Raw genomic sequence first — 13,447 nt, 5'->3', positions numbered from 1 at the left:
TTTCAATTCCAAATAGTGTTCACATTTTTCCTTTTCTAGCTTTTTTTTCCATTCTTCCTCCAAGTTCTCTCTATTCCGTGAATTACTAATTTGCTCCTCCTCTATTCTTTTGTTCAATTCGCTCTTCTTATATTCCAAATTATGGGTATACACACACACACACACACACACACACACACACACACACACACACACACACACACACACACACACACACACACACACACACACACAAGCATTTAAAGGCCATGCACACCTTACACTTGAATATAGCTGCCACATTGGTTAATGACCCTCTCACACCACTACATTTTCGATGAACCCATTCAGCACACATTGTACACTGAATTCAGTTCCCTCCGACACCCTTCCTGCAAACAGCACACGGCCACTTCCCAGTCCTTTCCACCTCACCACATGCTTTACCACTTGCCATCACCTTCGTCTTTCCGATATTCACCTTCAAACCTTTTGCCTCCATACATTCCTTCCACTTGTTCATCTTCTCCTTCAGTCCATCCATGCTCTCTGTAATCAACACCAGATCATCTGCATACAGCAGCTCCCACGGTAAACCCTCCTTTACCCTCCGAGCCAGCACCTCCATCACAACAACCGTATGGGTATACAACACTACTAAATTCTTTTTTCCACATAGTTCGTCGACTCTGTTGGCAAAATCCTCTTTCAGCCACCTAATTCGTTCCCGTACATCGGCGAATTCGTTGCTAACCTCAACAGCTTCGTTTGCTCGCCAATTGTTGTGGCCCCCCGTTCACATAATTTTTCTGAAGCTCGTCTGCGTGCCGTTGTGCCTTGTCCACTTCAATTTGTACCTCCTTTATATAATTCTCATAACTCCTCACCTCTTCCAAGGCATCCCCCAATTGTGTCTGAAGCTTGCCAATGTTCACGTAGTCGTCCTGCCACACCTGGCATGGCGCATGCCGTGACCACGTAGTTTGAACCGGTGGATGGGAGCCTCCGCCTCGTGTTGTGCCGTTCGTTGCGCTATAATTAGCCCTCTCCTGCTTCGTGTCGCGCCGAGATGGAGCCGCGCCACCATTTTGCGACTCCATTTTCTTGATAATTTCCAAGTTTTTCACCGGATCCGCTCAAACATAAAATCAAATAAAATTTGGACCGTTTTTTTTTTCCGATTCTCGTAACCAATGTTCGGGGCGTGAAATGCACCACTGGTCCAAATATCCCGCTCCTGACAACCAAACTGTTGTGGATCCGGGGTGGCGGGATTCTCACCCGACTCTTGGCACCACCCTTACCACCGCCGTCTCCGGGGTTTATAACGCCGGCTGGCTCGGCACAGGCCTCGGGTCACGCGTCTTCAATCGCGATACCAACGTAATCCTGGACCTTACCAGTTGGGGAAATAGAACCCTGGTTACAGACTGGTTTTGTCAGATGCCGAGCGTTTTCTGCCAGTCTGTAACCATTTTGGTTTTATATGCCAATCGAACGGATCGTTCCTTGACGCGACACAAATTAATCCATAGCGGCAACTTCATACGAACCACCCAGATTTATTGGGGAACATCGGGGAACACAACACAAGCAAAACATTCACGACAATCTTTTTATCAACAATCTTTAACCAGTTCTTAACTAGGGAACTACGAATTACAGGTTTTGAGGGGGTCCCTGCCGAGATATGCGTTAAACAACATGCAGACAAGACAGAGTACTTGGTGATGTCTCATGGACGAGAGGAAAGTGTCAAAAGCACGAATGTCGCTCGTAACAAGCCGATGTCCACGGATTGGAGCCCCCAGCTCGAATGCGTCGCATGGCAAGATGGCGGCGCCGTACTCTTTCTTCTCAAGGCACCGTGTGCGCACGCCCTCCTCAGCGCGTTCCGGCCCCGCGCAATGTCGACGGCACAAGACCGTTAGATCGACGATGGGTTTCAGTTGATTTCTCTCAAGGTCCAGCATACAAATCCAGGCCTGGCCTGTTCACCAGACAAGGCCCAGGTCGAGGTTCCGGGCTCCGCAGGCTGGGTCCATGGGATTCCAAAATGTCGTCGAGCCGTGAAGTGAGTAGGGACCGTCAGAGGCTCCGTCGTTTCCTCTCTTGCCTTCCCGCCTCGAAGCCCGACTTCTCAACTCCGTCCTCTCAGTTTCTTTCTCTGCAGAATCACCTTTTCTTTCCTTCGGCCCTGGCTCGCTTCTCCAGGCCACAGAAGGCAGACCCGGCGCGCTCAAGTCCAGTTTCTCTCCCGCCAGATTCAACACTGTCTCTCCTTCGTTCGCTCGCTTCCAAGCCACTGCTCATCCAGCAGATCGCGACTCGACACTCGTCGTTTCTCTGTTGCCTTCCCTGCCTTTCTTTTGGCTCATTCCTCACGAAAAGTAAACACAGCTGTCCCATGTACAGCCGATCGGCGCGACCTCAGCGCTCAGTTTCACCACAGATTTCCTTTCCTTCTCGCCTCGAAAACTGACTGTTTCCCCAAACTGAACCTTTTCACGAGGTCTTCGTTCGTTCGCTGCGAGCCACTGGCTCCTCCTCCTTTATGAAGCTGACAAACTCCTCCCCTTAGCTCCACCTACCTCTCCAGGCCACTCCCCCTCAGCCGACTGGGCGGGGCCTATCGTCTGGAGAGGGGAGGAAGAAGAAGCCCTCGACACACCACCACTGTACGAACAATGAAACATGCATCCTACACCTCCCGACACACATGTAACGTCCATTTTACCGAACAACCTCGCTAAACATGCATTTAATGTGGGATCTGAGCTAATCATATATTTAGTTGCCTGCTAAGGGCCATTTCCATAACAATATATATATATGTATATATATATATATATATATATATATATATATATATATATATATATATATTTGAATAAATGTCAATGTGTGTGTGTGTGTCTCTCTCTCTTCCACAACTCTAAATCTGTAAGACCTAACAGCCTAAAACTTTGCAAGCATACTAAGAAAACTCCAAGGAAGTGCAAGAGTGAAAATTGGATGTATGGGTTAATTCAAACACCCCTTTTGAAGATAAATAATGGCCTTATTTAATTATATCCTTCATCAGTCGATCCTCGGCCACCTCACTCTTTCGGGTCTCAAGATGTTTCCTGGGTAACCTCGCTGGGTTCTGAAGCTGTCATGTTTTCTTGGCCTGCTCAACCACACCCTGACTTGGAACAGGCTGCAACGATTTCTTAACAATAGTTTTTTTTTCACTTTCCTCACTCATATTATCGAATGTTTGTTCATCATAATTACAAATCGCTGGGTATGTTGCAATGCTTATAAACGCCTGGAGACGCAGACGTTCATGGCTTTATTTCATTTGCACATATGACTAACCGAGAGAATCTCTTAAACTAAGAAGAATTACAAAATGTAATCTCCAGTTTTGAAAGTATCAGCAGTTCCAACTCCTAAAAAAGTGTTTTGTCCAATTCGCACATAGTTTGGACATTTGGACTTCGCTATCGCTTGCCAACCATTCAATTGGAGTGCTTGCTTGAGCGCTTAAGCCACTTGTCGAGCACCCCAGAGTGGACGGCGATGCAGTCCCAAATGGGATGTACTGTCAGCAGTTGCTGCAAGGTAGAGCATGTTCTGTAACGCGTTTTCGCTACAGCGCGGATTTAATTCAACAACAACCACCGCACAGGCATTTTTCTCTCAACTTCTATCTTCACAGGATGGGTGTCACTCCATGGAGTTGTGTGACCGGTGTAAGGTTCCTGAGGATTTGGTTTATGTTTTCTCTCTCTGTCCTCAGTACGATGTGCCCAGATCGCGTCCACTGCATTCTGTCCGTGTCATGGGGATCACGTGATCAGGCTTGCCAGATGCGTTATGCCATCTGACTCAGATGCACCCCCGGTTCTGTCGATCATTTTTAAAATTCAAAAAGAAATGGAGCTAGCAATATAAGCCTCCAGTATCCATATCTGAGGTGTTAAGGTGCGCAGCATATATGGAGCTTCGTGGCTCTGAAATTGCCATTAAATCCCCCAAAAGAAAGAAAGAACAACCGCGCCACGTCATTCTGAGCGAAATGTTCACTCACTGCGAACGCTTTTGCTGGGCCACGTTATTCAGAGCGAGTCGTCCGTGTCCCATCATTCAGAGGGAGTGGTTCATGCTCCGTCATTTCGAGGGAGTTGTTCGTGTTCCGTCATTCAGAGGGAGTCCTCGGCCTCATCGTTCTTGATGGGGTCTCAAGGCGCATCCTGGGTTACCTTGCTGGGGTCTTAATTAGCTTTTTTTTGGCCTGTTCAACCATGCCTTGACTTGAAACAGGCCGCAACAATTTCTTCATGATAAAGTTTTTTTTCACTTTCCTCACTCATATCGAATGCTTGATCATCATACCTACAAATCACTGGATACATTGCAATGCTTCCAAACGCCTGGAGATGCCAGCATTTGTGGCTTTATTTCATTTCCACACATACCATAACCTCTAGAATATAACCATCCCATAACCTCTAAACAAAGTGTTGATTTGTCCATTTCGGACATATTTGATATTTTGGGCATCTCCGGGAGGTGTGTTTAATATGACGGTTCGGCGATCTCTAATCGCTTGCCAAGCGAACTGTTCCTTATAAACCGTTTCGTTGGAATGCTTAAACCACTTGGCGAGCGCACCACAATATTCACCATTAGACTGAGTGGCCATTCCCTCATTCACAAGAACAACCATTACATTTCCGACAAGGCCATGGCTCCATCTTTTAACACACCGCAGGTGTGGCCATCAACTCAGCAGTGGGTCGGTTCTGTAAAAGCAAGATGGTGGGGGCGCTTCAGGCCGTGGTGCCCGCAGTCCAAAACACAGTCGCTGACCTCACGACTTCTTTGCACTCCCCCCCCCCCCCACCCTTTCAACTTCTTGGCCCCCAACAGCCAAACAGCTCCTCAGCTGTCTGTCCTGCTGGGGAGGGTCTCCACACACACACACACACACACACACACACACACACACACACACACACACACACACACACACACACACACACACACACACACACACACACACACACACACACACACGCTCTTGGCTTCTCCCTGGGTCACCAAGGGCCTCCTGTTGGTCGCCCAAACCAGACCCTCCTCTGACGGGCCACAAATTCCAGACACCACCGGCTGCCAGGGAAGAGTTACCTCAGGACGGGACGCAGTCACTGCTCCTGCAGAACCTCATCTGTACCTGCGGACATAAATACCTTCTCCACCCACAAAACCCCAAATCAAAATGTCACTCCATCCCCTGCTGAAATACAATTTTCCACCACCTGCAATACACACTATGGTGCACCAAACCTGCAATGGCCTGCATGCATGCTGTAATCATAACCACTCAAACAAAGCACAATTCTTAATTTCCAACACACATCACCATCACATTTTAACCCTTTCCACCCGATTCAAATGATTGGCTCTCATGGCCACTCTTGCCCATCACCCATACCAATTATCCAACTCACCTACATACCCCCAATAGTAAAGCATGGCGAGTCATGACAATGGGGAAAGGTAAATTTAACCACAAATTGACTCATCACTGGGGAGCCTGTTCAATACCAGCAGTGTTTGCCGCAGCCAATCTCCTCATGTAACCCATGTCAATTAAACCCAGGGCTCTCTTTCCAAACCGAGAGCCCATAAATCAGAGGGGATCATCTGTGGATGGCCATGCAGGCCTCTCCGGGCCATTCCCAATCACTCCATAACCTCCTACAGATGCTCCGATGATTGTCCAGTGGGTTGAATGTATACCTAGTCCATGCAGACCGACCCACATCCATAGACAAATGCAGTATGGCAGGTCACCACAAGCTGGCTGTCCCAGAGCCTCAGGGAGAGGCAGCAAGGCTGCATGCCCAGGCGGTCACCTCATCAGGCCTTTGCTGGCCCTCAGTGGTGCCAACACTAAAGAGCGGCCAACAACACCTCTCCCAAGTTGTTCTCATGGTACACCATGGCAGGTGCTCAGAAGGAACCACGTTGCACTCTCAAAGGTCTCAGCCCCCTCCAGCGTCCAGCAACCCCAACATCCTGAGACTCGCTCGGACGGTACCCCGATAGACAAAGGACACCACACTCCACCAGACTCCCCCTGGGCCTGGGTGGTACCACACCAGCTGTGGTTGGACCAAGCGGACCATTCCCCATGTCCAAATCTTACCAGTGCAGCTCCCCAGTTGCCTGGCAAAACCCAGTCTCCAAGGGGAACAATCTCCCATGAGGCCTACCCCCTTAACCCCACCTGGTCCGAATCCTGCAGCTTGGGAACCAACTCCACCAAGGCTGCTCTAAAACAATTTCCCATTTAATATTTAAAATATCTGGCCTCAGATTTCCAAGCATGGCTGCATATCATTTCTGTTATCCCAATCGACTCCGATGCCACAGGGGAGAGAGCATAGCTAATGCCAGGAACAGGGTAGGTTCCTTCCCTCGGCTCCTTACTAATCCCCACCCAGCATACTTCCCTCATCCTCGTTGCTCCTGCGCACTGCAATTGTGTGCACATCTGCAATGGTGTGCACCAGTCTTCTTCCCGCACATGCCAATCAAATAAAATCAAATAATTTAATTTGTAATGCGCTCCACTTCACTCTCCTGACACCAGTTAACTATAAATTTGGAAGTCCTTGGGTTCCAAATCCCAGAGATCGACAAGGTCATTAAGGCGCTGCAGTTAGAGTCTATGATCCACAGTGTCAAAAGTCGCACTCAGATTGAGCAAAATGAGGAGGCTAGGGGAGTCAGAATCTGCAACCATGAGGTCATCGACCACCTTAATGAGGGCAGTTTCTGCACTATGTGCAGGTATAAAATCAGACTGAATCTCATAAAGCCAGTTGGAATCCTGATGAGACTGCAACTGAGAGGCCACCACCTTTTCTAAAACTTCAGGTAATAAGGTAGATTAGGGATGGGCCTGGAATTGGTGAGGACCTCATGTTCAAGATTGCTTTTATAAAGAAGACGGGTGGGATCATAGGGATCATAAGGCAAAGGTTGTAGCGACTTTATTTGCCCCATCACCTGGAGTTCCAAAGGTGGGATGATGCAAGTTATCTTCGTAAATGTGTCACGTGCAGCGCTGCTTCCGGTAGTGGTGGAGGAGGGTATTATGAGTGATGCTTCAGAACCCTCAATTGTATCACGAGTAAGAGGAATCCGTATTATTTTCACACTCACTTAGCCGATGTTGCTTTGGACTTCACTTGACTGCAAAAACATCCAGAGGAACTCCCGAGTTTTATTGCCTTTTTCTGCCTTGGGAAGGTGTATAATATGTCGCAGCTTCAGCCAGAGCCAGATTTAGGCATGGGCAAGCTGGGCAGTTGCCCAGGGGCCTCCACAACCAGGGGGCCTCCACATATTTCATGAATAAAAAAATTGTAAGGAAAATGTATTTGTGAGTGCCTGAATGGTAGTTGGTACTTAGTGGAACAGATATATGATATTCATCTATAACAGATATAAGATATTCATCTTATCTCATTCTCTATTTTATATAGAAGTTCAGATTCTTTGTTCTTGAAAAATATACTTTATGGATGACTGTAAATATGTCGTGTCACCTTTTTAGTATTCTAAGGTAGGGTGGGCCTCCACTACTCAAGGCTTCCCAGGGGCCACCACATGTCTAAACCCGGCCATGACTTCAGCGTCGTTCCACCGTATCGTAGCATTTTTTTTTCTAAGGCAACTTCAAATGGCAAAAGTAATCACAAGAAAAATGACAATAGCATAATAATGATAATAATAATAATAATAGCATTCACAATAATAATGGTACAATCATTGGCATTAATAAAAAGAATAATGTGGATCCCCTCTGACCGCTCTGGAAGATGTACATCAAATTATTTTATGCGATTAGAATAACGGTAACCCCCTAATCTCACCCAACACTGCCAGCCGTAAACACAAACTCACGCAAAAAGCTGATCCAGGGGTATCCCAATGCCAATCAGCTTGCTGTCGCTTGTCAAGGCAGCCGTCCCTTATCAACCGTTTCATTGGAGTGCTTGTTTGGGCGAATGCACTACAAGCTGATTGGTAATGGAATACACCCCAGGACATGTGCCAGATAGAGTTTGGTTTGCATGCCCCAAACACTGCCTATCGATATAGAAGCAAGGCAGGGAGCTTGCAATATGCACGCATCACATCATTAGCTGCATGCTCTCTCTCTCTCTATCGAGTGCAGCCTGTGGCTGCTGGTTGCATCATTGGTTGGGACGCGGCAGCTGCATACTAGAATGATGTAAAGCATGCATGTGGCACAGGCATGTGACTGTGCAATGGCCCAATGTACAGCGATATCGTGTCGTATAGATCAGTCTTCAGTGTGCGACTTCTGATTGTCTAATTTTAGGAGAGAATGGAATGACCCATTTGATCACAGGGTGCTGCTCTCATGATCACAGGGTGCTGCTCTCATAATCACATTGTGCTGACACTCCATCTTACAGAAGACATGCACTTCAGTTTTCCATCATGTAAAAAAAAAAATAATAATAAATCAGGGGGAGGGAGGTTATTTACAAAACGCATTGGATCCGTAAAATAAGCAGAAAAAAGGAAGCAGGTCGAAAAGTTGGGAAAATGTTGAGGAAGTATCCACCAGAATGGGAGAGTTTAGGTGGCTTGATTACGAGGAAGATTGGGACATGATGTTCTGCAAGGTGTGTCGGGAGGAAGATGTGAGAAGATCGGACACGGGAAGGAAAGCAAAATGTGTTTTACACCGGGTGCACCAACTTGAAGAAATATAGTGTACAAAACCACCAGGAAAGTGAAAATCACCAGCACGCAATGGCGAAGAAGAAGGCTAGTGAGGTAGAGTCTGGAACACCTAAAGCAGAGAAAATGATAACAAAAATGAACGAACAAACAGAACATAAAGTGAAGCATCTATTTTGAAACGCTCATGCGACAGCAAAAAACTGCTGTCCATTCACAGACTATGCATACTATGTCACAGACTATGTATATTCACAGACAGACTATGTATACTATGTCACAGACTATGTATATTAAGAGACTATGATAAAACAAAAGGTCTGTACCTCAGAAACACGTATTGCAATGACAAGGCTGCCCAGGAGTTCACACACTTCATAGCCGAGGTTATAAAGTGGTCAGTTTTTTGTTAAATCTACAAGTGACCAGGCCATATCGCAGGTTGAGAGACATAATGTTGTAACTGCATTTTTGGCGAAATTGAATAAAATGGCTCTCATGTCTTTCAACACCATAATTTAGCGATTTGCAGGAAATGGGAAATTTTCAGTTAAATTTTCAGTTACAACATTATGTCTCTCAACCCGCGATATATTGTTACGGCTGTGAAAATTTGCAAACCACAATTCAGGACCCGTAGGTGAGATATCTTCATAGGTACATGTGTAGTTAGCCCAAACCCATTGTATAGAGGGAATTTATGTGATTCATCAGGGCTGCGACGCTTTGAGATAGCCGTTTTTCTGTTCTATCTTTATTTTGAACCAACCACGTCTCAACCGCCATCACACAACAACCACTACGCCAGCCATCGTCACCAACTGCAACCACGCTCCAACCCTCGGACAACAACAACAACAACGCCAACAGCCACGACCTTTACCTTCACAACTCAATCCCACATCATCGCTTCACCGCCATTCCCAAACGGCACCATAACCATCAAACCACCACCGAAAACCCTCCACCACCTTCACCTCTCTCCTTCTACGGCCATTCCCGCACCACCTGTGAACACTGAGCGTCGGGCTGTCTTGGGCCCGTTCAGCGATACGCACCGAGCCGCGAGCGCAAATAGCGGCCTTTCTGAGGAAAATTCGGATCAGGAACGCTACACGCCCACTTTTGCTCCATCCAATTAGCAAGCGTGGAGCGGCTTGGCCCCGCCTCCAGACGCGTCTGTAGGAAATCGATATATGCAAATTCTAGGATCAGGGGAGATTCACGCCCCCTTTCCTCCGACCAATTGGTGAGCGTGGCTCCGCCCCCGAGGTCATCCTGATCCGGATATTTGCATATTAGCTGCTCCTGTCAGCCTATAAAACGGCGAGCGCAAGGCGAATCAGGGCAGAAAGAGTGAGTCAGTTTTGGTTGGAGAGCAGAGGAGAGTCGGGCAAAGAGTGAGTCAAGTCATCGGTGTGGCAGAGAGTCGAGTCGGGTGGCGAAGTCATCGGTGTGTCATGGAGTTGGGTTCTGGAGTCGGCTGAGAAGAGTTGCGGGAAGAGGCAAGGAGCTCGGGTCCGAAGCGAGAAGGACGGTGGTCGGCGACGAGGTCGCGGTGTGGGATCGCTCGTCGCGGGACTCAAGCCTGCCAGCCATTCTCCCTCCCCCAGGGCATCAACAATTCCCCCTTTCCCCCGCGCTGAGATAGTGCAACAAGGGTGCCCCGTTCCCACCCCACTCCAAACGTCGTGCCAACGAAACCCGTCAAGGAGCACGGAGTCGGGGCACAGCCACATCTGCGGCTCGTCCGCCAACGCGTCACGAGGACGTGGGTAGGACCCCCCCCCCGGTCTCGCAGGCCTGGCCGCTCCTTCAGGTCACGCGCACATATAGGCCTATAGGCCCCGTCTGCCCCCTTGTCTATGAGGGTGGCTTCTTTCCTTTGCTTTTGAGTAAATGTGTGTTGGCGCCGTCTGTAAAGTAGAACTGTATAAGTGTTGCCGTGTGTGCGCGTAGTCGGTAGTAAATCTGCGTCGTTGTTGCTTTTGTTTTAATTGCTATATGTGCATTTTGACTGTTTGGCTTTATATATGTGCGTTCCATGTGTCGCGTAATAAATGTGCTTTGTGTGAACTGTTTTCCCATTTCGCTTCGTCTTTTCTTTATTGACCCTCCATCCTGCTTCACGTAAAGGGTTCGTAGTGGGCTTAATACACCCGGTAATTAATTGGAACCATCGAGGCCGACGATAACACCGCTCGGTTATCACTGTAGCACGGAGTGGACCGCTTTAGCAGTTCGTGTCCGGAGTCGACTTGCGGTGAGGTACGATCTCCCGGTTTACCATCCGCGGGGGTACTTAGGTAGGTCGAGTTTGGCGAACAACCCTATCCTATGCGGGTGGCCGATTGGCACGATTGTGGTGAGGTCGAAAGGCCCACCCGTGACTGGCTCCGGGCGATAGTTCCCGGAGGGTCACGACTGAATTGTCCGTCCGGTGGGCGACGCGGTCGCGATTCGAGTAACGCGGCCGTTCGCACGCCGGCAGGCGCGAATTCGTAACAATATGAATGAAGGTATTATTTTGTCCTAATATTATTTTTCTGCAAGTTCGTAGGTAAATGATTGAATCGCTGACGGGAGTGTTCTGAGATTACAAGTTGCGAGGTTGCTGGTATGAAAATCACTGAAATTTGATCTGTTGGTGTCGTGAGAAATAGTAATTTAAACAATGATCCTGATATTTATGAACTTCGATTCACAAGCAAAAAAATATACGGTCCGGCCACCAAAAATAAAATTATGCATGACCCCTGAAGGAGTTGACTACATTTAGAGTGGCAGAGTAAGCTGACTGATGTTCATTGAAAGACTGCAGGTAGACAATGAGGCCTGACAATCCCCACCTGCACTCAAGTTTTCACCCAAGGGACTTCATTTCATGAAGATGATAGTGATTATGGGCTGGCAGGATCATTTAGAGTTGGTGATATGTCTCCCCCATAGAAAAGTGATTCGCATGCAAGTAGGCCCACACCGAGATATTATTATCTTTGCACAGATTTTTTTATTTATTTTATTTTTATTTTACAATGTTGGAACTCAAGATCGGACCTCCACAAAATAAGTAAGAATGTTCACTTACAACTTTAATTAAGATGAGTAGGAAGAATATTTTTTGCCTTCAAACTTCAACAGAAAGTTTGTGTGCTTCACTTGTCATGGACATATAAGTATGCTGAAGAGAAGCAACATGGATCAACATACAACAGTACACCACAAGAGGATTGCAAGTGAGAAACCTCCAAAAAGTAACTTGTGGAAAGTAAGGGTTAGAGAATTGAAGTCAGGCCTGATCTCACAAGAATGTCTTTTTAAGAAACATGTCAGGAAGTCCAAAGAAGCTGCAGTTGCTTCATTTAAGATTGCGCACCAACTTGCAAAGAATAGTGAGGGGAATTGGCTCCATAGTGGGGCAATATCGTTACACGCTGGACAAAAGTGCCAAAAAAATTTTGTGGCTACCTATGGACATACTTAATAAAGAAATCCCATGCTCCAAAATATCGGACCATATTTTCATGTCGTTATGCGTCAAAATCCAGGATGGCGGCCGAAAAAAAAATAAATCGATAAATAATTATAACTTCGCTAATATTGGTCGTAAAAATATGTGTAAACTATATATTTGTAGGTAATGATGCCCAGGGAGTCGATTGGAACCATCAGATTTGGGATTAGATCATCAGGAACTAAGATAATGGTCACATGTAGAAAAAATATGGGTCGCTCGATACGAAAATTGACGGTTCGCGTTACATGTTTTAATGACTTTTTATTGTGCTCAAATAAGTTGTGTACATGTTGACTATAATCTTTCCTATATCATGTGTTTATTTGTAAGCAAATTTTCTGCTATTCCAATAGATCAGGCCCACGAGCAGGAGAATGCTAAAGTAAAAGGAAAGGGTGGGGCTATCGGACTGACTGAAAAACCTGAGTCCTTGAAGAGATGGATGATCGTCGGTCCTGAACAAGCTCGAGTGGTCACATCTTTTGAAAACGAATACTTGACTTCCGACGATGCCGATCTTCAGCACCACCATCACGATGAAAGATTGTCAGCACAGAAGTTATTCCAGCAGCAAACAAACAACCTCATTCAGACGAATGGACATCCATTCTCTGATGACTGCCAAGAACTCTTGGTTCTTCATACACGTCAATGCGCCGACCAGGAAGTAGCTAACGCTATGAAAGGATTAGAAGCTCATGGAAATGCTCAGGACAACATATTTAAGAAGGAGGTCTTCACAGAACAAAGCAAGTCTATTCACGAGTCAATCAAAAAGAACAAACTGCATTTGTTCCAAACACCAAAACTAAAGAAAACCTCCAAAACGAAAGAGCTCACAGCCATTCGAAGTGATGCAAGCCTTTTTGGTCGACTGTACATCGCAAATCAACAGCGGGATGGAGATCGAGACATATTTTTCTCGCATGAAAATCAATTGTACCCTCCCAGTATGTCGGATCATGGAAAATTTCGGATGGGTACCATGTCAGATTTGATTAGGTGCATTGAAGTATTCGAACAAGGTGAACAAGACGAACTTTCAAGAACAGTGGACTGTAAGATATTTGATGACGCCGTCCTAGCCCATACTTTGTCAGCTGCTACTGCTACTACCTTTGATGACTACGCACAGTCTATGTTCTTGCCGTTTCTTTTGCGTGAGCTACAGTA

The 13,447-nt window shown here is 46.7% G+C and overlaps 1 pseudogene; it reads left to right on the top strand.

The window, feature by feature from the left end:
* Positions 1-12,417: 12,417 nt before the first annotated feature.
* LOC147009467 (uncharacterized) overlaps positions 12,418-13,447 on the top strand; it is a 2,241-nt pseudogene continuing 1,211 nt past the window's right edge.

The sequence above is a fragment of the Eptatretus burgeri genome, chromosome 17, assembly GCF_056783735.1.
Source record: "Eptatretus burgeri isolate ZD-2024b chromosome 17, Ebu_testis_v1, whole genome shotgun sequence".
Taxonomy (NCBI): domain Eukaryota; kingdom Metazoa; phylum Chordata; class Myxini; order Myxiniformes; family Myxinidae; genus Eptatretus; species Eptatretus burgeri.
This window is presented reverse-complemented; position numbering and strand designations above follow the sequence as displayed.